General features: G+C 48.6%; 1 long non-coding RNA gene across 1 annotated transcript in view; it reads left to right on the top strand.

Annotated features, from left to right (window-relative positions):
- Window positions 1-24,723, top strand: part of LOC149350309 (uncharacterized) — a 60,662-nt gene that overhangs the window by 4,059 nt on the left and 31,880 nt on the right. The window lies entirely within an intron of this gene.

The raw sequence follows: 24,723 nt of genomic DNA, 5'->3' as shown, positions 1-24,723 counted from the left end.
GCGGGCTCCCTTGAGGAAAAAAGATCTGTTTCGTTATCTTAGACCTGACTCTAGGCATGGTTACACCCACGCCAACTTTGCGCAAATTGGTAAGCTTTCAACGGCTACCACGACATCCGGGCGCTTTATTTCTCAACCAGCCCAATTATTGTCCACATTCAGCGCAGAAGCGATATCAGCGCAAGATAGCTGGACGGAGACGATAAGTTTGTGTACTCCGGTGCATATGGACACCGCTTGTATTGCACATCACCTGTGCATATTGATAACTGTCCAAAGAAACGAGTATCGCGAACTCCGCGAAGCGAATCTGCGATTGGCCCTGCCAATCTTCCGATGTATAGAACACTTCGATATGCCGATCTCGTGGGTAGGCTAGACGTTCGAGCTGGGGTGCTTCAGATTGGATCGCGATGAACACACACCGCCCTCTCCCCGCTCCGCTACCAGAAGCCCTTCAGTTGCTGCATGGAAGCGGCTTAATTGGCACGCACCGGAAAATCTGCTTATCCGCAGGACCTGAAGGCTGAGGCGCTATCTAATGCATGTTCACCAGGGCGTCGATTATCGAATCATTTGTATCACTCAAGGTCAGCTGTTCCTACTTGAAAACATACGAGCTGAGAGCACGTGCTACAGTGGCGTTCTAGACGTGCTCTCCCCGTTTGCTTCCGGCGTATGTAGCTAAACTCGAGTGCGCAAGAGTCGCGCAGACTAAAGCGGAACTCAAGGGTGCGCTCACATTAACTAAGGAGCGTAAAGAAAACAGCTTTCGGAAGGCGTAGAGGTATTATTTCAAACTAAACTTACTAAACAGAGCTGAAGTTTGCAGCTAAGTTGCTGCAGTTTTCATGAAGTGCTGATTAAGCAAACAGGTTGTTTTGCCATAACGCGTCGGAACGTGCTCCTCTGCGTCGACTTGAGTGAATTAATTTGCGAGAAATTGCCTTAAAGCAAAACAAAGGTACTCTCTTCCAGAGAATTTTACTTCGTTTCTCAAGGCATGGCCGGGCACTATCTATCGTTGGAAAAAGGACAGCGCAACGAGGATGAGAACTATGCCACTGGATAGCAAAGTCGCCGATGATGGCAGTCTTATTTCTGACTGACTGTAACAAGAGAATGATAAGATTGGCGCAAGCTGCGCAGTTCTATAGTCAGGCACATATGGGTTTATGGGGTTTACTGTCCCAAAGCGACTCAGGCTATGAGGACGTCGCAGTGGAGGGCTGCGATTGATTTCGGCCACCTGGGGTTTCTTAATGTGCACTGACATCGCACAGCATATGGGCCTCTAGCATTTCGTCTCAATCAAAATGGGACCACCGCGGTCGGGATCGAACCCGCGTCTTACGGGTCAGCAGCCGAGCACCATAACCACTGAGCCACCGCGGCGCCTCAAGCACGTATCGGTCGAGAGACGTGGCGTCGGGAAAATCGCCGCGATTCAATCGAATTCTGACTCAGCTAAGCAACTACGACTAATGTGTCCTTACACTTTCAAGGTTTTGGAGGAGAAATTCTAGAGGCCCGTGTACTGTGCGATGTCAGTGCACGTTAAAGAACCCCAGGTGGTCGAAATTTCCGGAGCCCTTCACTACGGCGTCTCTCATAGCCTCAGTCGCTTTGGGACGTTAAACCCCATAAACCAAACCAAACTTTCAAGGTAGCTAGCAAGCTGCGATGGACAACGTGCAGAAAGGCTTCAGATTTATTTAATTTCCCTGGGGCCTTCTTATGAGCGCCGAAGATTCATCGCCGCCGCGGCCAGGCGCAAAGCCTGCTATCTCATGCTGGGCAGTATAGAGAACGCGCATTATGTTCACTATAAAAATAAAACAAGAAAATGCACACTTATTATTTTTCATAACAGCTGTTACAAAATATTGAAATTTGATAAAGTGCTTTCAAGAGTTAGCAATAAAATGGTGGCTTTTAGTAGTGAGTAACTTATTCGCTAATTTAGTTAGCCGCCGCGGTGGCTCAGTGGTTATGGTGCTCGGCTGCTGACCCGAAATACGCGGGTTCGATCCGGGCCGCGGCGGTTGAATTTCTTTGGAGGATAAATTCTAGAGGCCCGTGTACTGTGCGATGTCGGTGCACGTTAAAGAACCCCAGGTGGTCGAAATTTCCGGAGCCCTCCACTACGGCGTCTCTCATAGCCTTAGTCGCTTTGGGACGTTAAACCCCATAAACCAACCAACCAACCAACCAACTAATTTAGTTAGCATTCAATGGTAACATTATTACTGTTCCCGCTTGGGGGATGGGCAGAGGGTTCAAGGAATGAGGGAAATGGTTGCAGCCTGGAATATGGAGTGAATGGCACTGCCGTGCACGGTGTGGGTGGCCTGATAATTCCCGTCCCGAGAGATCTCGAGCAAAAATAAGCGACTGAGAACGGCAGCCTGTGCACGACTAACTACGACTAAATGCGAATTTGACTAAATTTGCATTTTGTTAGGGGTTTATGCTCGCAGATCACGTACAAGCGCGAACGAAGGAAGGCAGAGAAAGACGCAGACAATACAAGCGCTCACTTATAACTAATCCTTTATTGACACAAATGCATGGCATATAGGCCTTCCTGCGAGGTGCGTGGCGTAATAACAACTGGCACCGCCTAAAATAGATCGGAAATCGCAGCAACGTCCGAGTAGCGCTATCCGCGCCCGAGAAGCTGGTAAAACTTTGCAAGGTGACAAATTCATTCCAAAAAACAAAAGAAAAGAACGAAAAACTAGGGATCCTTGCACAATCAAACATCGTGATCCATACGCTGCATGCTCATGTGAAGTAGTGTATGAAATTCGTTTGTCGTGCGGATCCGGTTACATCAGTCAAACTGACTGCTGTCTAAATGAAAGATTGATAGAGCACAGGAGGAAGGGCGGCAGTTACAGGAACGGGCACCTTTCTGTGTATTGCCACGGCTGTGAAATAAAGAAAAAATGAAAAGCCTTGAAAACCTTTGTTCGAAGTGTGCAGTATACTGGCTATGCATAGGAGCCATGACGCAAGGGAGATAATCGAAGCAGATTTGATTAGAAAAGAGGATGGATCATGCGTCGGTGCACCACCCATTTCACTGACTTTCAAAGAATCAATGTTTCTAAGTGAGATCACATGATCTCGGCATTTTCAGTTGCGTGACGTCATGAAGGAAGGTGTATATATCATGTATTAGTGTCCCTAAACGATTAGATGGAAGTGAGCGCTTGTGTTGTATGCTCCTTTCTCTGTCCCAGTTCGTGTGCGCTCGTACGTTGTCTTTAATGAAATGCCAACTCGCGCATCAGTCTGTGCTTTTGTATATGCTCGAAAGTTTGGTTTATCGTTTGGTTTATGGGGTTTAACGTCCCAAAGCGACTAAGGCTATGAGAGACGCCGTAGTGGAGGGCTACGGAAATTTCGACCACCTGGGGTTCTTTAACGTGCACTGACATCGCACAGTACACGGGCCTCTAGAATTTCTCCTCCAACGAAATTCAACCGCCGCGGCCGGGATCGAACCCGCGTCTTTCGGGTCAGCAGCCGAGCACCATGACCACTGAGCCACCGCGGTGGGGCGGAACGAACTGTTATATGACTGATTCACTAATTCCTTTGTCCAGCCGATATTTGTGGTCTCTTGGGTCTTGGATTATGAACAAAATCACGACGATTTTGCTTCCCGTTTGGACGGGAGAACAGTTCTCTCGAGTATATTGCCACCTTGTTCATTGCATGTAATCCCGCCTCTGTAAAGATGGCGTATCTTAGATAAATATTCGAAGTGTCAAAGACTGGCTTGCCGTCTAAAGATTACTGACTGAACGCGCTGAATGTGTCGACGAGGACAGGGCTCGCTCTAACGACCGCCACAGGATGTACACCGGCGCCAAAGAGCAGAACAACTTCCTTCCTTTATGCAACGGGGCCTTCTGTGCGCTGCCAAAAACAAAGCCACCCTGACGAAGGCCTCCAGAGAGAAGGCGACGAAAGTCGTTGTGTGTATTTCGAGCAGTCTATCTACGGCGTTGAAGATAAGGCGAAACTTTGCGCGCGGTAGCTTGGCCGAGCCTGGAAAAATAACAGCTCTGTCTCGACTGGAGTGCCACCGCAACGTAACCAGTGCCCTTTGGACTTGTGGCGTCTGGGCATATGAAGAAATCGCGACCGCTCACGATCCAGCTGTCACTAAGGCGGTGTTGTTTACCCTGCGTCGTCCTGGGCTCGCACGTCGCCGAGTCGAACGACGGGGACTGGTCGGAAGCAAACAGGGAGGCTCCCAGGGCAATCCTGCTGCGCTCGGAAGAATAAAAGCGCGACAAGCACTGCCGATAAATCCAACAAGTGCTGTTATTTTTTCTCCTCTTTCGAGGATAAAGAATGAGCCTTCGCTCGGTATCGCCGGAAATGACGAATTCATACAGACTATCGATAGCGAAACCGGTGCTTAGCTTTGGAGAAGCAAAAGTCCAGAGTGGGCAGTTTTTACTTCTACTTGATTGCCACGCTGTACTGAAAACAAATAGTGGGGTAGCACTCCTCAACGTTATTAAATGATGTTCATGATCAGCCCCACCTTTCTTGCTTAGTCACTCGCCGCCGTGGCCCAGCGGCTTATGCTGAAACATTCATTCTTTGTAGTGCTTTGGTTTAGTTTGGTTTATGGGGGTTTAACGCCCTAATGCGACTCAGGCTGTGAGGGACGCCGTAGTGAAGGGCTCCGGAAATTTCGACCACCTGGGGTTCTTTAATGTGCACAGTACACGGGCATCTAGAATTTCGCCTCCATAGAAATTCGACCGCCGCGGCCGGGATCGAACCCGCGTCTTTCGGGTCAGCAGTCGAGCACCATAACCACCGAGACACCGCGGCGGCACCATTCTGTGTAGTGCGTACTTGGGGAGCGCTCGGTGTTGATTAGTTGATGCATGATGTGAACTCTGTTTCTTACTTTTTAAATTTAATGCTACGTAAAGGGAAGTGGGTTCGTTCTTGAAGTTCTTGACCATGATTGTACCAGTTTTTTTTTGTATGGTATTTTTTCCTCCTCCCCTCCTCTTGATCGGAAGCCCTTTTGAGGGCCATCAGGGCTATTAAAACTTTAAAAATATCGCGTAACCCATCACGATGATAAATACTTCAGATAAGCAGTTTTAAAAAGTCTTGCCTATACTCCATTAGACAAAACGTAAGAATGATCAATTTACTCCCCTTGCCGTGTCGACACCAGGAATAATAAAGAAAAAAAAACAACAGAAACGCTGTTAGTTTGCTTTACCTTGGTCGGATTTGTTCTTTATGTATCCAGTGAACTACGCCTGAAACGTCCCGGGTATAGGCGCAATTAGAAACAATTAATGAAGAACAGAGGCAGCTGAGATGCATTCTTGGCCCGTTATCAACCCGTTTGAGACTCCCCCTTGATCTAACAAGTACTGACATGCCCGTTTTGACAACTAAAGGGCACTAGGTGGCGTATTCCGTCGCGTATCAGTGCTGGGCCAACACTATAGCAAAGACAATCTTGTTTTTCTCTTTATATATCGCTTTGTGGGTGTCGAGCCGTCGCTGTTCGGTTTAGGCCCTTTGTTGTACTTTTTTGTGAGCCAATCTCCAGCCTCTGGCCTTACGTTACGCTCCGTTGCATTGTTCTTCATCTAGGGCTATCGCGCCTTTTAGGCCCTGGTCAGGAAAACTTTTTTAACGCTCTATGAAGGTGCCTTTAATACTGCACAGTAAAAGAGAAAGGGAGAGAGAAAAGGTCTGTAATGCAACACCAAGTTTCAAGTGCCTTCAAACTAGAATTTGCGATGTTGCGCTTAATCAAGAAGTATCCATCAAATGGAGAAAAAAAGAACGCTGCACTGATTCCTTACGTCGCCTGTCTTCGACAGAACAAATAAGCGATAGAAACGAAGTGTACAGTCGGGGACAAAGGTTTGTGGTCCACGTGGTCCGTAAACGAAGCCGATAGCTCTATTACCAGCCGCCGGCTGGGTACTACACTTTTAGGGGTTAAAGAAATGGATTTTGACTTGCGCCTCCAGAAGCGTGATCTCCAACTGGCAGCTAATAACGGAGTTATCTGCTTCTTTTACGGAGCACGTGGTAATGATCAACGGCATTGACGTTTCGGAGCGCATACGGGCTCCTTGTATGGGCTCCGATACTTTGAGCGTCAATACGATCGCCATTGAGTCGGTTAGTGAGTGGAATTCTCCGTTTCCATTATTTTACCTGAGCCGCCGCGGTGGCTCAGTGGTTATGGCGCTTGGCTGGTGACCCGAATGACGCGGGTTCGATCCTGGCCGCGGTGGTCGAATTTGGATGGCGGCGAAATTCTAGAGGCCCTTGTACTGTGCGATGTCAGTGCACGTTAAAGAACCCCAAGTGGTCGAAATTTCCGGAGCCCTTCACTACGTCATTCTTCATAGCCGGAGTCGCTTTGGGACGTTAAAGCCCCATAAACCATTAACCATTATTAATGCGAAAGCATTAGATGGCTGTGTTGATGCTGGAAGTGTCCGCAAAATGCGTCGCCGGAAGTTGGTCCTCTGTGACGTCATCGGTCATAGGGTGTCATGTAAGTCATGAGACATTAGAATAAAAATAAGAAAATTGGGGTCTAGTTGGGAGTCGAACCAGGGCCGCCATCGTGCGAGATAACGTGACATGGTGATGAATTTAAAGAATGATGACGGCACACCCGAGCTGAATCACAAACTGTTCCACGTGTTCCACGTGCAGCAGTGCAGACAGGAGTGAGGAGGAATGATAGACAAAGACGCGCGGCCCAAAACCGCGTGCACCGAAGCGACGACGCTAGTTTGAGCAATAGATATCGCAGGTGCAGACGAAATCCCAGTGATGTCATCACTGGTTTACCTCAATGTGGTAGCAGTGTTCGCGAATACATTCAACAAATTTTTGAGCAACCGTTCGTCGTACAGCGTAACGAGTGATGTTATATCATTTCTCTTTGCACGTAGCTTACATGTTTTAGTCAAGTGGGATGGCTAGCTTGTGACAGGGGCTCGGGCCAATGACATATGCACCTTCAATTGCATGCTTTCTGAGACTACCCCTTATGGTGCGGTTGAGGTGTCCACTGAGATGTAGAGATTTCAGAGCTACTGTGCCCTTTCCTTTCCTCAAAACACATGCTTTCGCGTTCCTCCACGTAAGCAGACTTAAGTGCCCTCAGATTTTTTTTTTTTTTGCCTGAGCAGACAAAATTTCGTCACCCCCTTGACTAACAAATAAGCGAGCAAATAAGTAATTCATTAATGGTGTCTCCACGCTATTTTTATCTCGCTTAGTAAACACGAATTTTAAATGTTCAGGATTTTCTGTCATTGTTGTGCACGTGCAAAGATGGAGAGGGACGGCTGTGCTGTATCGTTAACCACGCTTTTGGCCTTCGCGCACCGAACCGCTCGCTTTCAGGGCAGCAAGGCATCTTTCCACTTGTTCCGCCAATCCCATCCCAATAGCACTCGCAGCGAGTACGGCCGTGCGCGCGGATTCCACCGGCATTATATGAACGTAGCCATTTCAGAAGACGCCTTCATTTGGGGGGCAAGCACCGCCCTCAGTATAGGGGATGCGTCTATGAGCATGACTGGAGACTACGGACCTATTCAGAAAAATCAACAGCTGCAAGGATTGCCGCCTATCCGATGCTTAACGACCGGACCACACTCGGTGTGTACTTGGGCTCGTACGAAGCACGTATGCAGTAAGAGCCCATTCGGAGATGTGTAGATGAGCTGGAGCGTATAGATCGAAACTGCATTTCGTTAAAGAACCGTCCCAACGTCATTCTCGTATCGTAATCCGACACGGTTGCACAGCGCACACGATAAACGAGGTCAGACGGGGTCAGCACGAGGAATGACATTCAGTTCAGGCGAGTCAAAGCGTTTGTGTGAGCGCCGGGTCACTGACTTCCTGTTTCGGTACCTGCGACCTTGAACTGTAACATCGCGCCCCTTGCTCGCTGTACTACTGGTACCGCGAGACCTCTGCCTCTTCCGTGCACTCTATAGCGACATCTGAGGGGACACCATCCCACCGTGACGACGCCTTATGTTGTGCGGCAGTTAGAGCGGGTGCCAAGATACATCGTTGTGTTTTGTTCTCAGTGGATCGGCGGGGAGGGTTGCATCACACTCAAGGGGCACTCCGTAGAAGAGCCCTGAATTTGCCAAGGGTAGCTGCAGAGCTAAGCTAAGGAACACGAATGTTAACCAGACCCTTTCTCGCGTGGCTATATAGCAGTGAGAGGCGAGCTTCGTCCTCACTGCGAGAGCCGTAACGCGATAACAGCTAGCGGTCTCTGCACACGCTCTCTGTTTCCGCTGCGCATGTCACCGTAGCGCTCGAAAGCTCGAAACGCTCGCGCGTCGCAGAGGCCACTTCCTGAGTCTATATCTGATGGCACTTCTTTCTTTAGTTGGGGGACAGGGAACCGTGGGTGAGCCTTGCATCGCGAGTTTCTTCTCAGCCTCAGCGTTCATACGGATCTTCCCTGAAAACGCAAGGCGTCAAGGAAGGCACCTATTTGTGGCGCTTGCGGTAAAATGAGGAACAAATGCAAAATTTTGTCGACTACACTGAAATTTCAAATACAGAAATCTTTTGACTGAAGCCACGGTTAGCGCAGTTCTCTTGCTGGTCTTATCACTGGTTTTATCAATTGTTTTTACGAAAGATAATGACGACATTTCTGCATTCTTATCCCCCATCGTCATTTCTGTATTCTGGGGCGCCCGAGTTGACAAGAAAACAAAAGAGGAAGCGGCCATTGTGCCTAGTACAACGACATCGGTTGCATGAGCAAATCAAGTGAAACGCGGCAGTTGCTAGGATTGCCACCGTAAAGACGCAACAGAATTCCGAGAGCACTGACCACGAACGGGGTCAGGCGATTAAATTACTCGATAAAATATCCTTCGGTGCGTTGACTGACGACTGCCTCAAATAGCTCACTAGAGTACAAAACACAATCGTCGATTCTGTTACAATTCTAGTCATCAGTTAATGTACAGGAGCTCCTCCCATTGCGAGGAGCCCCTGTACGGCAGCGATGCATGTCAAAGCATCATACGCCTCGGGAGTATAGCCTGATCTCTTTCTTCTTCCCGAAACGTCTGCGGGGTCGTAGTCAGCGGCGCACTGCATACAACACGACGCTGGCGGCTTTGTTGTTGACAGAGAATACGTCTCGCACGCCAGTAAAACAAAAGCTTTTGCTGCCTTACTCCTTCGCAAGCCGTTTTTAGGCAGGCAGGCGGGGTGCCTTTGCTTCTGGAGCTAAAATTTTCCACTGAATGGATCTAAATAAGACCGCTCTTGCACGCTTCACTGGCCAGGAGAGAAAGTTGCTGCCAGTTGGAAGTGGGAAAAATAAAATGTAGAACGAGGCTATTGCAGTGAGTTAGCTCACTGGGTTTTGCCACACTTAGTGTGATGTAAAAAACAAAACAAAAACAAAACATAGACAGTGTTACTTATTACGCTTTTGTATTGTCGTAGTAATCCCACCATTCTCCTTTTTGGGCAGTTTTAAATAATTCATGATGTACCTTGAGGAACATGACTCTTCAAGCTTTGGTATGTGGTGCCGACAGTGCCTGCAGCAAATTAATTCAACAGTGCTGATAGAGGCTTGCGCAAGCAAGTTACATTCCCGTTGCTACAAGCTCTCCAAATAGGTTCATTTGGACCTTTGTAGGGGCACGCGAAATGTTTTTATTTATTGCTACTACCATGAAATTGAACGTGGTGCCAATCCTATGATATCGTTGTATATTTGAAATCCTTCGGCCCATGAAAGGTTTAATTTTTAAAGGAAGCTAGTAACACAGGTTAGTAACGCCACGCGAGCCCGCCAGATAATAAACGCCTACGCAGCCTAATCTGAGGCGATTGGAGGTCTTCTTAACTGCGTCCAGCTTGAGATTTCATTGCCAGTAGAAACCACGTGTTACAGACGACAGCTCTGATCCGCATGGCGCTGCTAATATATCAGCCGTTTCTCTCTCTCTCCCCCCCCCCCCCTAGCTTCGCGCGTACATTTCGAGCCCGATGCGCGACTTTAAAGTGTTCAACTGTAATCTAAGGAGCCTTGCGCGATGCGCCCTCTTCTCGCGATTTGCCAGACGGAGCCGAAATGGACGTCTGAAAAGGAGGCGTGCAGGTGACAACACTGGCACGTAAACGAATCAACCATCACAACAACGATAAGCGGAAAGAGCGAAAAAAAAAAAAACGAGCTTTCTACGCTTATCAGTCGTGGCAAAATCTTACCAGGGTTTATTTTTCGGCCATTTGGGGATACGTAACTAAAAAACGTGTGGTATTCGACTGAAAACACCGAAGGAGACGAACGACGAACTCGATTGCGCTCGTCTTCATTGTTCGACTCCTTCGGTGCTTTCGATCGAACCGCGCATCTTTTCGAGTTACAAAATCTTCAGTATTTTGGGAAAAGACATCTGCTGGACGCAGAAGAAAAAAAAAATCAAATGGGCGTGTCTGAACTTCCTCACATCCTCAGAGGCTTTTTAGTTGGGTACAACTCAAGGAAGAAGCGGCAAATGCCCCACAAAGGAGGCCCAACAAACACCGAAGTGGCCGTCGCGGTAAATCGCTAAATTCGCGCCTGCCAGCCATGCCAGCAGGTGTAAGACGGGTTGACCGCGGTGTCTTGACAACAGGTCGACACCATTGGTTTGTGGGCATACTTTGAGAGCATTTGTCGCTTCGTTCTCGAGTTGTACCCAACTGTAGTAGTGTGAGCTTAGCGCTGGCTGTTTAACGTTTGCACAACGTTTATTTTGACACTCTATTGAACGATTTTCTTTTCGTTGCCTTTTCTTGGTGTACATTGTAGTAGTCCTTCCTTGCCGAGCATTTTTAATTCCTTCATTTTCTGCTTTCAAAAAAGGTAGCTAGGTCTTCAGTCTAAAAAAAAAAAAGGCGACATTGGTCACTAGCGGTTATGTTTTTATCTTGTGCATAATGGGAGAGGGGGGGGGGAGGGGGAGACTGCAGCAGCGCCTTCGTTCGCTAACCGCGGAGTGGTTCGTGCCGTAAGAAACAAAGGGAGGGACGAAAAAGCGTGATCACTCAAACGCAATTTATTACACTTGCAAATAATACACAGAGCGAGCCAGCTAGCTACAACGAGGCACTCCTCGGAAGTAGAAGGCTGCGTAGGAGGGGCTTCCGACTTACCGGCTTGGGCAGGGGCGCCACTTCAGAGCTATCGGCGGCGAACGTTTGCACGTGGAGAGAATGGCGGTTGGATCTTCTCGTGCGCGCCGCATTCATGAGACAAAGCTATCCAGGGGCATATTCCTGGGTAGGCGACGAGAGCGCGCGTTTGCTGCGCTTGCTTCGCTGCCCCGAACTACAAGTCCGGCGGCGGGGCGCCACGGACCTTCCATGCGCATACCCCGAGAGGCGACGATGCGACAAGAGCATGCGGCCGCAACCGCTCGTGATGCTGGCCGGAAAACGAAGAATTTCTCACTGGCTCCGCGGAATTCCGCGTAGCCTTCGAGGCGACACACCCGTCGCTGCTACCGCTTCCCCCACGAGGGAGCTCACCCTTCGCCAAGCCCGCTCAGTCCCGACGCCCGATCACGATGATGGTCGGCCGCGTCGAGACGGAAGGGGTGAAAGGTTTTCCACAGTCTTTACTGCTATTCGCGCGTGTAGTTGCGCTTGTCTTTATATGCTGAGAGGGTACAGGGTAATTGCTCCAGACGCACTAAAAAAAATATTCCACAGAAGTAAAAGCATTATCAGTGCCCAAACAGGCGCGCGAGCAGTGCCACGCATCTTTGTGGGCTGTTTGCTTGTAAAGTTCCGGAAGGTCCAATCAGCGTAGGCGACACGGGCATAAGCACGATCTTCGATAGCTGCAGGTTCTGGGGTTGTGGGAGTAATAACCACCACTGCCCATGACTGTGACAGTGCGTGAAAACGCGCGTGGATTGCCTGAAACAAGCCAATTGTCATGCTCAGCTAGAGGTGTGCTTGACTGCCAGTACTGCGCGTAACAATCCCCGTTGCATTCGAGCGTTATTGTGGAATCAAGGTAGCCCCTAAATGACATTTCCTTTCGAAGAACTTTTTTGCCTGTGTTTCTGCATGTTGCTGCAGTGGGACAATAAGACCGACCGCGAGACAACAGAAGTTACCGACGGGTCACCGGTGCGAAAAATAGCGGCACAATGGTGTAAAATATTCACGGTCGGTGCCCTGAAGGTGTGAAGAAATGGGAACGATATGACTGTACCGTCCTCCAGTAAAACAGCAGTATTTCCGCACTAACAGCCATTCTTCTTCTTCTTCTTCTTCCTTTTCTTCTTGTGCTGCACACTGTGCTTCATGTCGGCAGGTATACGTGGTTGTCTGCGGGTGCGGTTTTTATTAAAGATACGGAGGACGAAACAACAAGAACTACAACGATTACGGAACTAAGCACGGTTTTCTGCGCCAGTGGTGCTGCAAATCGAACATTCTGGGCATTATTTATACACACAGCCATATGAAAAGTTGATCGTCTTCTGCATACACCACGACCATGATGTAGAAACAATTTCTGCGCCACATTTAGAAAAAAAAAACCCTCCCCTTTATTCTCTAACCATTCTCCATTGAGGAAATAAGCACCAAATTAAAGAAAGCAAAAACATTCCCTACATATACACGTCACTGCATTCTGCCGACCTTTCCTTGAAAGGAAAGGGATGGCTACTTTGCTTGAGGCAATAAAATCCAATAATTATTTTGACGGCTGCGCGGTTCCCATACTCCACTGTGGCGATATTTAGAGCGAATGACGTGTACGAAGACAAGCATTTAACCCTTCTGCCTGCTTTGAATAAGTGCCGCGTTTTCAAAATTCCATTTGCACGTTGTTGGGCTAGTCGGTGCATTGCATTATGAAAAATGACATCAGCCAAAAGAGGACGCGCACAGAAAAGTGGGAAGGCGACAGGAACCAGCCTCATTCCGGTCGTCTTCCCAGTTTCCTGCGTGCGTGCATATTCTTTTCTTCTGGTGTTATTTCGCCCAATGAAATAAAAGCATTATCAGTGTCTAAAAAGCTGCGCGAACATTGGTGCCACGCCTCTTTCTGGGCTGTTTGTTAAGTGCCTCATGTTACAGCCAGCGTTCAGTCAAAGGGGGCTTAAACACGATCTTTCAGGGCAGCAGGTTCTGGGGTTGTGGGAGTAAGATCCAACACTGTGCCCATGACTGTGACAGTGCGTGAAAACGCTCCCGGATGACCTGAAACAAGCCCTTTGTCATTCCCAGCTAGAGCTGTGCTTTCCACCGGTGAGTGCCCGACTGAAGACTGCCACGAGTGCGCATAACATCCCCACTGTATTCGAGCATCATTGTGGAAAGAAGGTAACGCAAAAAGAGATTTTATTTCGAATAATTTTTTGGCTGTGTTTCTACCTGAACCTACTGCAATAAGAACGACCGGGAGACAAGAGAATTTACCGACGGGTTACCGCTGTGAAAAACTGCCTCGAAATGCTGCTAAATATCCACGGTTTGCGCCTTGAACTTGTGAATAAATGGGAGCGATATGACTGTACCATGTTTGCGTAAAACGGGAGTATTTCGACACTCACACCCATTGTTGTTATTGGCCTCTGTTGGAGAGGCACATACCCGCAGCGGGCTACTGGCCAGGGTGCATTGTACAGTCAAACAGTGGTGAAACATTGACGGTTTTATGGTATTCGAGGTTGAATTTTGTGCGAAAAAAATTGTTAATTATAACTAACAAAGGAGACCCCCTGGTGCAATGATGAAAATATCAAGATAATCGCACACTGGTTTTAGGGCATATACCACATATACCCTGGCGCTTGCCGCAAGTTTGCCACAAGTATTGTTTCGATTTCACTACATCCTTCACAAAGGTTCGACAGGGAGAACCCCGATCGGAACAAATAAAGATTTAGTCCTGGAATTCTGCACCGCAAGAGGGTCTGCACACTCCAAGGGAACGCTGAATGTCGAAAATTCGCGGCAGGAAGGAGAGGCTCATGACACAAGGAATGCAGCAGCAGGAACCATTGGAAGCGGGCTGTCGTCAATTGCACAGTGTTTGGAGTAAATGGTACCACAGGTCCGCAAAAGGCACACTTTGCTCAAAAATCAGCCATAACATAAATATCAATGCAGCAACGATCAGGTATCCAGTGAAAGCCCACTTCTTTAACATGCGGTGGAATGGAAGAGGAGAGCACTGTTATTAACATTTAAAACTAACCTTATGCTGTCCAGTCAGACTTTCACACCATTGGGGTACAGGGGCGATGGAAAGAAATGCGAACAAAGCGGAGCCTGGCAGCTCCGCTATTCGCATTCCTTTTCATCGCGCCTTTACTTGGGTGGTAGAAAAAAAGACGCAAAAGTCGTCCCTGATGCATTCTATGACTACTGAAACGTCACTTTCTTACGACCCAGGTAAACGCGCGATGAAAAGAAATTCCAACAGTGGAGCGCATAAGCGCCGTGTTTTTCGCGTTTCGTTACATCGCAATAGTATGCTTGCAAAATATGATACAAAGTGTGGACGTCCGTCGCAGAAGAGAAGATGGATTGTCGTGCGCGTTCACGTAGACCATGACAGCCGGGTGGAGAGGAACATCTCGAACGAGTATATTAAACACTAATGGCCAGAGCACCAAACATTGAGGATGCCCCTCGACTGAGCGTATGTGTTGGAATTGTAATGGCGATAAGGGCAAAAGATATGCCTGTCGTTTAAGAACTCTCTTATCCATGCAAGGAGGTACGGGCGAGGTTTCAGGTCAGCTAGCTTATGAAGCAAAATACTGTGCTCAACACTTCGTACGCCTTTGCAATATCCAATGTAACTAGAACTGAGACCCCCTCCTGCCTCATTTCAACCTTAATTCGGCTTTCCCAGTCTATGTGTGCGGATCAAATCGGACATGCACGACGAGAACCAATCTGAGCCTCACTGAGGGCACGTAGAGTGGATACATGATTCGTGAGGCGGCTGTGTACCAACGGTTCCACAAGTTTGACCAAATTTGAAGTGAGTGAAATGGCCCGGGTATTTTTTTAAAGATTAGGTTCTTTTCCCGGGTCTTTCAGCAATGAAATTATTTTCGCTGTTTTCCAGTCTAGTGGAATCCAGGGTTTTTTCAAAGACCAGTTCACAATATGTAGCATATCCTGAGTAAAGCCTTGAGCTAATGCCGTTGACATGCCAACTGTGACTCCGTCAACGCCAGGGGCAGCAGACTGCAGACCACTAACTATACACATTAACTGAGATGGAATGACTTCAGTGAAGTCTGCACGCTAATGCGGTAAGATCGAAGAAACCGTACTGCGTGCATGAACACGCGCGGCGAGCCCCTGAGCTATGCAATTCAGATTGTCTATTGTTTGTTTGGGGGGACAGAACTGTAGACCGGGTTACGGGACTGGGAGGTAGAGAGTTAGTCCATTCCATAAATCTGTGCATAGCTTTTCGATTTTCCGGACTAGGAAAATACTTATTCAAATGTGCATTGTACTCCTCCTTAGATTTAGCTATAGTCCTTTTAAACGATGGTGCAAAGAATTGGTAATTTATCCAATTGTGTGGGGACTCGTGATGCGCTAGGCTCTTCCTTGCGGCCTTCCGGCGACAATAGGCGGTTTCGCCGTTTTCATTCCACCAGCACAAAGGAGTCTTGTTTTTCACAGCTGAATTAACCTCAAACGCAGAACGATGAGTGACTTCTAACTCAGAAGTTAATACTCGGGGGCCCGGTCCGAGCTAACCGAGAGGTTAGGAGAGGAAAGCGCCTGACGAAGCAATTTCTTAAACGGTAAAGTGTGGAACCGCTCACTCTAAGGGTACTGCACACTATAGTGAAAGTTACCCGGTAGTGATCACTGGACGTACAACAGTCAACTGGCGACTACGAAGATATCACAGCCTCATTAACAGCGAAACTCAAATCATCGCCGAACGTGAATGAGCCCACATAAAAGTTATAGTTGGCACTATAGCATGAGGCCAATTGGAGTCTTACGCAAAAACAACTTTGGAATTATTGCGCAATTAAGCATACAAGCAATCCATCCTACGGATGCCAGCAGGGAAGTAAATATTCGCAACCGCTAGAGCGCCAAGCTGCTGCACAAGGATATCAACTGCAAGGATCTCGCAATCCACCGCAGATTTTTTTTTTTTTTGTGACACATTCGCGTGATGACAATGTTAACAAACGCCCGCCCCTGCCGTTCGTGCGATCAGCTCTAAACACACGGAAATTCTTAAGTGACAAGGACCGATTAGGAGAGAGCCAGGTTTCCTGCAGTAAAATAATGTCTGGGCTAGTAAGAGCTGCTGTAAATCATGTAAGGAAGATGCGAATGAGCGACAATTGAAGTGGAGGACTGTTAATCCCGCCATGATTATTGTTTTGGAAAAGAGGCGGCAACAGACTCTTTCAACACGCCCCATTCTTCACTTCGCTTCTTTCTTTTCTTTTTGCGCACACAGCGGTTATTCTTCTACCGTGTTAGGTCGGCAGAGAGGTGGTAGTCTGCGGGTGCGGTCTTCATTAAATACTCTGGAGGAGAAAGCAACATGAGCGACAGTGATTGCAGAGCCAAGCACGGTTTTATGAATCGGAGTTGCCCTAAATCGCACAATTTGTGAATCATTTATTTAAAGATAAACTCTGTTGTGGGTACATGAAAAGTTGCCTCTCTTTTGCATACACCGCAACAATGTCGTCTGAAACAATTGATTCCAGAAGTTTGGAACAAAACCCATCCCGCCCACTCCACTTTTCATTCGTTGACGCAATAAACACTGCATTAAAAAACTTAGACGAGGGCGGTGGCTGCTTCCCAGTGAAAGAAGCTTTCCCTGGCCTTGGTGCTCAATCTTTCTGGGGTAAAATGCCGGCGATAACGTGTTTTTAATTCAATCTCGAGCGGCCAAAAACATCTTTCGTCAGGCTGTTCTGTCCCGATTAAAATCCAATAATTATCAGGGCTGCGTGGCCCCGATACTACTCCCGTCGTGATATTTCTTAGGGAGAGCACGAAAGGACAAACATTTAACTCTTCTGCCTGCTTTGAATGTCTCTTCTAGCCCCGAATGCCGTCCCAACTGTGCCATTCTTTCGCCATCCTTTCTAACGGATGACATTGCGATCTTTGTTTGGCTCATTTGCATAACGCCGTGAAACTCCAGTCTCTCCCCAGTGCATACGCCGCTCGGGAAAAAATCGGGAAGGTAGCGATAGTTATAGGTCGCACAGTTATATCGCTTAAAAGAGCATCTTGTTACGGGGAAAATTTGTCAGTGGAAGTGTGTTTTTTTGGAGCTACGTTATGAAAATGGCCGGAATTTGGACGGTAACCATACAAAGGCAATGAAGAAAATGAAACAAGTGTTAGAGCTAGGAAATAGCAATTTAATAACAGCACAGCGGTTTAACGAGGAATTTTCTTTTTCCTCCGTCAAATCCATCCGGAGGCCCCGCATAGCTTGGGGTCTAATCACTGGGCATCGAGTTTTGCTGCAAGAAATCTTCATTCTCGTAGGAATCCTCGTGAATGGGAGAATAAGAGCAGTCTGTTTTGCTGGCCGTCTTGCTAGACACGCGATTAATTTAGGCTCGAGAGGAAAATAGATTGATCGAAACATCGCGGGGTAGTTCCGGGGTGTTGCTTGATCTTCCATAGGAACATACGGCTGGTTGCGTCGGATGGAATAACTCATCCCGGAACCTACCGGCTTTAGTTCTTGGCCGCTCGTTTTCCGCGCTTCCTTCCGCCAGACTTGGAGCGCTGGGCCTTTTTTCGGCCCTTTGCGGCGCTACCTCCAGAAGAGTGGCTCCTGGAACGGTGGCGACGCCTTCCACCGCGCTTCCGCCCAACGCTGCGCGTTGAGGACTTCGAGCGGGGCCGGCGCCGCTTCCTGCCAGCCCTCTTGCCGGAAGCACTGGGGCCTGAAGACTTTGAACGCGATCGCCCACGCGACTTCGAGCGACGCTTCTTGCCCCCACTGCGGCGCGGCCAGTGACTGCTTCCTTCGCTTTGGTTGCCCACTGCAGCACTCCGAGATATGCTCCTACGTCGGTGGCGCCTCGCACTCCCGCCGGTGGTGGCAGATGGAAAACCTGCAGCGGAAGGACTTGCCTTGCGGCGAGCAGCCGTGGTCTTCGTCTGAGTGGCTGAAGGCCCGGGATCTTCACTGCCTGGGACATCCGCAGCCTTTTTTGGCGGACGCCTCTTGGCAGCGGCGGCGTCCTTCCCAAGTGTGGGCTTGATCTGAGACCGAGTGGTGACTTCCACCGCTCGGTTAGGCGAACGAGCCACCTTCTGTCCCACGTTGGCCGTGCCACGTTTCGGAGTCGCAGAGTCGGCTGTCCCTGGGGCCACAGCTGGCTTCCTCCGGCCCCGCCTTGCGTTCGGCTCACCAGTGTCTTCCTCAGTTGGGGCCAGCTTCTGCTTTGACCCTTGCCTTTTGTTCTCGGGCGGGTCGCTGTCCATGATGTCGGTCTGGTATGCCTCTCTGGGATACCACGGCTGGGGCTGTCGGTGGTCGGGGGAAGCCAGGCACCGGATTTCGGTTCGAAAGGTGCGGGAAGCTCCGGACCGCTGTGCGCCTTCGAGGTCCCTTCCAACCGAGAGTCGACGCTGCTGCCGGTGGTCTTCGTGGTTGCCCCAGGGTCCTAAGCCACGGCTAGCCTTGCTTCCACTGGTGACGCATGGCAGGGGCCGGCAGAAGCGGCAGCCGGTCAGCGCAAGCCTCTGGGGAAGCGGGCTCGGCTGCCGAGGGCCTGAGCGAACGTCGTAGCTCGGGGCCTGCAGGGCGGTACTGCGCGTGGCAGGCGATCGCTGCTCGCTTCCTTGTCTTCTGCTCGCGCTCACATGCCAGCGAGGGCATAGTGCGAAGAAATGCTGAAGTCACTGTATTTAAAGAAACTGCATACATAAATCAAGAAAATCGAATTAACTAGGAAGGTGATATAAGTGCCATGAATGAAATGACATGTTGGTCTTCGCTTGTTGTTGAGGTCTATCAGATTATAAATATTTTCGATCAACCGCGGGTGAATGACCTCAAATCGGGTGAGGGTGACGTAGTGGTCGAGCGAAAGGTCGCAAAATACAACGAAAAATTAAAGAGGGCATCATTTGAAGGTCTAAACTGAATTTTGTAAAATATAGGAATAATCAAGTTAGGCTCAGAGCTTTGGAAAGACAAACATGAAAAACAAAAAGATTTATTTTGAGGACCTCAGATATATAAATGAAAGAAAACAAAGCTACAATAAAATTAGAAATGGTGGCTGCATCGATTCTGCGACGAAGTTCTGCATAGTGCAGCAGATATATTCTGCTGTTTATGAAGGAGCCGTACGTAGAAAAACTACCTCAGCTGAGATGATGAGGCCCCGCTTCTGGAGGAAAATTGGGAATAAAGGAGAAGCAAGAAGTATTTTACCTACTGCTTGTTGCAGTTGCTAACCCCGCAAGAGAAACGGCTGATGTAATGTAATGGCGAGTGGCTTAGGACTGAGTGTTGACGACACAGGGCTCAAAAACGAGATCCTAACTGTAAATCGGCCGTGAAAGATGCCATTATATTGAAATAGAAATTATTCTTGGGAGCTAGAACATTGAGTAAGGAGGAATGGCTTCGAGGACAGAATATCAAGAAGTAAACTGTTGGTTTGGGCACACGAGCTAGAATTGATTGGAAGTAAAAATAGAGTAAATTTTACTGATGTAGCTTCCTTGATTGTGACTGCGACAAAATCGATGAACTCTGAGCGTCAGAGGAAAATGAATGAACGGGCCTAGGATTAAGTGGCCAAGCGAAATTTTTGAATGCCTTCTGCTCAGCTAGAGAAACTGGCAAGATGTTTCAAGAAATGTTAGCCAAGCATCCTTCGATGGAATAGATTCTCCACCGCAGCGTAACGCCTACGAGCACATTCAGCATTCCCGTGACAGGTTGGTGTTGCGAGTGCACCGCAAAGTGAGCAGCGTCTGCTGCTTAGCTGCCTCACCGGGAAGTGAAGATGTGACCGAGCATTTAACACGAAGAAAATAGTTTGTGTGGCTTAGGGGCAACCTGCTGATTAAAATACAGCTAATACAAAATATTGAGGGTGAAGGGCTTCCCGATTCACTTATTGTAACGGGTTTCCTCTACATGCTTTTTTTGTAACAAATGTTTTTTACCGGGCCATACTGTTCGAATTTTTGTCAGTACCTAGTGATGATCATTTTATGTTGACTAGCTTCCTTGCAAATTTTTTGTAATAGGCCCCAAAAAAAGTGTTGACTGCTTCGGAAAATTTATTTTAGGGGAGTGGCAAACACTGCAGTGCGAGGCGGCGGCTTCCAGACCTCTGTGTGTGTGTGTGTGTGTGTGTGTGTGTGTGTGTGTGTGTGTGTGTGTGTGTGTGTGTGTGTGTGTGTGTGTGTGTGTGTGTGTGTGTGTGTGTGTGTGTGTGTGTGTGTGTGCGTGTGCGTGCGTGCCTGCATGCGCGTGCGTGCGTGCGCGCGCGTGTGCGTGCGTGTGTGTGTGCGTGCGCGTGTGTGCGTGTTCTTGCGTGCGTGTGTGTGCGTGTGTGTGTGCGTATGTGTTTATTTGTGCTTGTTGGGGAGATAGAACTGTAGACTGGGTTACGGGACTGGCAGGTAGAGAGTTAGTGTATTCCATAAATCTGTACAAAGTTTTTCGATTTTCTGGGCAAGAAAAATAGTTATTTAAATGAGCATTGTATTCCTCCTTAACTTTATCATAGGCTTTAGCTGTAGTCCTTTTAAACGATGCACCAAAGAATTTTTAATTTATCCAATCGTGTGGGGACTGGTAGGCTCTTCGATGCGGCCTTCCGGCGACGACGGGCGGTTTCGCCGTCTTCATTCCACCAGCACCAAGGAATCTTCTTCTTAACAGCCTGATTAACCGTAAACACAGAACGGTGAGTGGCTTCTACCTTAGAAGTTAATACTCGGGGTGCCCGATCCGAGCTAAGCGAGGGGTTAGGAGAGGAAAGCGCCTGAAAGAGGAATTTCTTAAACTGTAAAGTGTGTACGAACTTTTGAATGGGACCGGTCACTCCAAGGGTACTGCACACTATAGTGAAAGTTCCCGGGTAGTGATCACTCGACGTACCACAGTAAAAACTGGCGACTATGAAGATATCCCAACCCCATTAACAGCGAAAATCAAACGAATGGTCGAACGCGAATGAGCCCACATAATAGTTATAGCACGGCCAATGGGCATTATAGCATGATGCCAACTGTAGTCTCCAGTAAAAACAACTTTGGAGCTATTGCACAAAAAATTCAGGGGGCACTTTGACGATCTAAAGTGCGCGAGACGAAAGGCTTTCCTCGCTAGTTTGGCTGCATGGCCATGGGCACACATGAGGCGGCGATGGGGCGAGTTTTATTGGCTAGTCGCGCCTAATTAGCCATGAATAACTAGTCATTACTAACTAGTCATGATTGGCCGATGCCTTACTAGTCATGACTAATTAGTTGATGACTGGTTAATGACTGGTTAGCAACGACTGATGACTAGTAATGACTGGTTATGACTTTCACTTCAGATGTAACAAACGGACGGGCAGAGTGATGTCCGCGAGTATGAGCTTGTAAAGCCTTTCGCCTTAATAAAGCATCCAAGCATTCCATCCAACGGATGTCAGCAGGGAAGTAAATATTCGCAACTGCTAGAGCGCCAGGCTGCGGTACAAGGGTATCAACTGCAAGGATCTCGCAATCCGCGCGCATAACTTTTTCGTGACACCAGGGTGAAAATTTGGGCAGGTCGGTATTGATCCATAACATAAGAGTAGCGCAAAACCAGGACGACGGACAAAACGGGAGAGAACACAAACCCACAACACAGGCGCTAACTTCCGACTGACGAAGAAAGCCAAAACCAACCAAGTGAGCGAAACCTGAGCAAAAGTAGCGCATGCGCTTACCTGAGAGAAAAAATAAATTGAAAAAAGATGCGATAAAAAGTGAGAGATCACGGATGTTTTGAACCCAAGAAGGCCAGCTCTCGTTTAGACAATGAAATGGACGGTGTATTTTTTGTCGGTGTACTCATTTTTTCTCTTAGGTGCGCGCATGCGCTACTTTTGCTCAGGTTCCGTTCACTTGGTTGGTTTCGGCTTTCTTCGTCTGTCGGAAGTTAGCGCCTATGTTGTGGGTTTGTGTTCTCTCCCCTTTTGTCCGTTGTCCTGGTTTTGCGCTACTCTTATGTTATAGATTTTTTGTGACACATTTGCGTGATGAAACAATTTTGATCAAATCAATGTTAACAAAGCCCGGCCCCTGCCGTTCGTGCGATCAGCTCTAAACACGCGGATATTCTTAAGTGGAAGGACCGATTAGGAGAGAGTCAGGTTTCCTGCAGTAAAACAATGTCTGGGCTATGCTGAAGTAGAGCTGCTGTAAATCATGTAAGGAAGATGCGAATGAGCGAGAATTGAACTGGAGGACTGTTAATCCCGCCATGATTATTGTTTCTGAAAAGAGGCGGCAACAGCCTCTTTCAACACGTCCCATTCTTCACTTCGCTTCTTTCTTTTCTTTTTGCTCACAGAGTGCTTCTTCTTTTACCGCGTTACGTCGGCACAGACGTGGTAGTATGCGGGTACGGTCTTCCTTAAAGACTCTGGTGGAGAAAGCAACAAGAGCGACAGTGATTGCGGGGCCAAAAAGCACGGTTTTATGAATCGGAGTTGCCCTAAATCGCGCATTTTCTGCATTATTTATTTAAAGATAAACTCTGTTGTGGGTACATAAAAAGTTGCCTCTCTTTTGCACCGCAACAATGTTGTCTAAACAATTGCTTCCACATGTTCGGAAGAAAACCCCTCCCGCCCACTCAACTTTTCATTCCTTGACGGAATAAACACTGCATTAAAGACCTTAGACGGCACTGCCTTCCGCCAACCTTTCTTTGAAACGAGGGCGATGGCTGCATGCCAGTGAGAGAAGCTTTCCCCGGCCCTGGTGCTCAGTTTTTCTGGGGTAAAATGCTAGCGATAACGTGTTTTTGATCCAATCTCGAGTGGACAAAAACATCACTATCGTCAGGCTGTTCTGTCCCGATTAAAATCCAATAATTATCAGGACTGCGTGGTCCCCATACTACTCCCGTCGCGATATTTCTTAGGGAAGGCGAGCACGAAAGGACAAACATTTAACTCTTCTGCCAGCTTCGATTGTCTGTTCTAGCCCCGTGTGCCTTCCCAACTGTGCTATTCTTTCGCCATCCTTTCTAACGGATGACATTCCGATCTGTGTTAGGCTCATTTGCAAAACGCCGCGAAATCCGTAGCTTGGGAAAAAAATCGGTAAGGAAGCGCTAGTGACAGCTCGCACAGTTGCATCGCTTAAAAGAGCATCTTGTTACCGGGAAAATTTATCAGTGGAAGTGTTTTTTGGAGCAACGTTATGAAAATGGCCGGAATTTGGATGGAAACCGTACAAAGGCAATGAAAAAATGAAACAAGTTTTAGAGTTAGGAAATAGCAATTTAATAACAGCTCAGCGGTTTAACGAGGAATTTTCTTTCTCATCCGCCAAATCCATCCGGAGGCCCCGCATAGCTTGAGATCTTATCACTGGGCCCCGAGTTTTGCTGCAAGAAATCTTCATTCTCGTAGGAATCCTCGTGAATAGGAGAATCAGAGCAGTCCGTTTTGCTGGCCGTCTTGCTAGACACGCGATTAATTTAGGCTCGAGAGGAAAATAGATTGATCGAAACATCGCGGGGTTGTTCCGGGGTCTTGCCTGATCTTCCATAGGAACGTACGGCTGGTTGCGTCGGATGGAATAACTCATCCAGGAGCCTACCGCCTTTAGTTCTTGGCCCCCCGTTTTCCGCGCTTGCTTCCTCCAGACTTGGAGCGCCGGGCCTTTTTTCGGCCCTTTGCGGCGCTACCTTCAGAAGAGTGGCTCCTGGAACGGTGGCGACGCCTTCCTCCGCGCTTCCGCCCACCGCTGCGCGTTGAGGACTTCGATCGGGACCGGCGCCGCTTCCTGCCAGCCCTCTTGCCGGATGCACTGGGGCCTGAGGACTTTGAACGCGATCGCCCACGCGACTTCGAGCGACGCTTCTTGCCCCCACCGCGGCGCGACCGGTGACTGCTTCCATCGCTTTGGCTGCCCACTGCAGTACTCCGAGATACGCTCCTTCCTCGGTGGCGCCTCGCACTGCCGCCGGTGGTGGCAGATGGAAAACCCGCAGGGGAAGGACTTGCCTTGCGGCGAGCAGCCGTGGTCTTCGTCTGAGTGGCTGAAGGCCCGGGATCTTCACTGCCTGGGACATCCGAGGCCTTTTTTGGCGGACGCCTCTTGGCAGCGGCGGCGTCCTTCCCAAATGTCGGCTTGCTCTTAGACGGAACTGTGACTTCCGCCGCTCGGTTTGGCGAACGACCCGCATTCTGTCCCACTCTGGCCGCGCTGCGTTTCGGAGTCGCAGAGTTGGCTGTCCCTGTGTCCATAGGTCGAAACGCTTGTGCTGTGCGAAGTCAGCGCACGTTAAAGAAGCCCTAGTCGTCCATATTAATCCGGAGCCCCCCACTACGGCGCCCGTTGTTGACCATGTATCGCTTCGGGATGGTAAGGTGGGATGGTACCCAAAATGGGCCCAAAACCGCT

This window comes from Amblyomma mixtum, chromosome 3, assembly GCF_055824585.1.
Source record: "Amblyomma mixtum isolate Tamu chromosome 3, ASM5582458v1, whole genome shotgun sequence".
Classification (NCBI taxonomy): Eukaryota; Metazoa; Arthropoda; class Arachnida; order Ixodida; family Ixodidae; genus Amblyomma; species Amblyomma mixtum.
The sequence above is the reverse complement of the archived record's forward strand: the minus strand, read 5'-3'. Positions and strand labels throughout refer to the sequence as shown.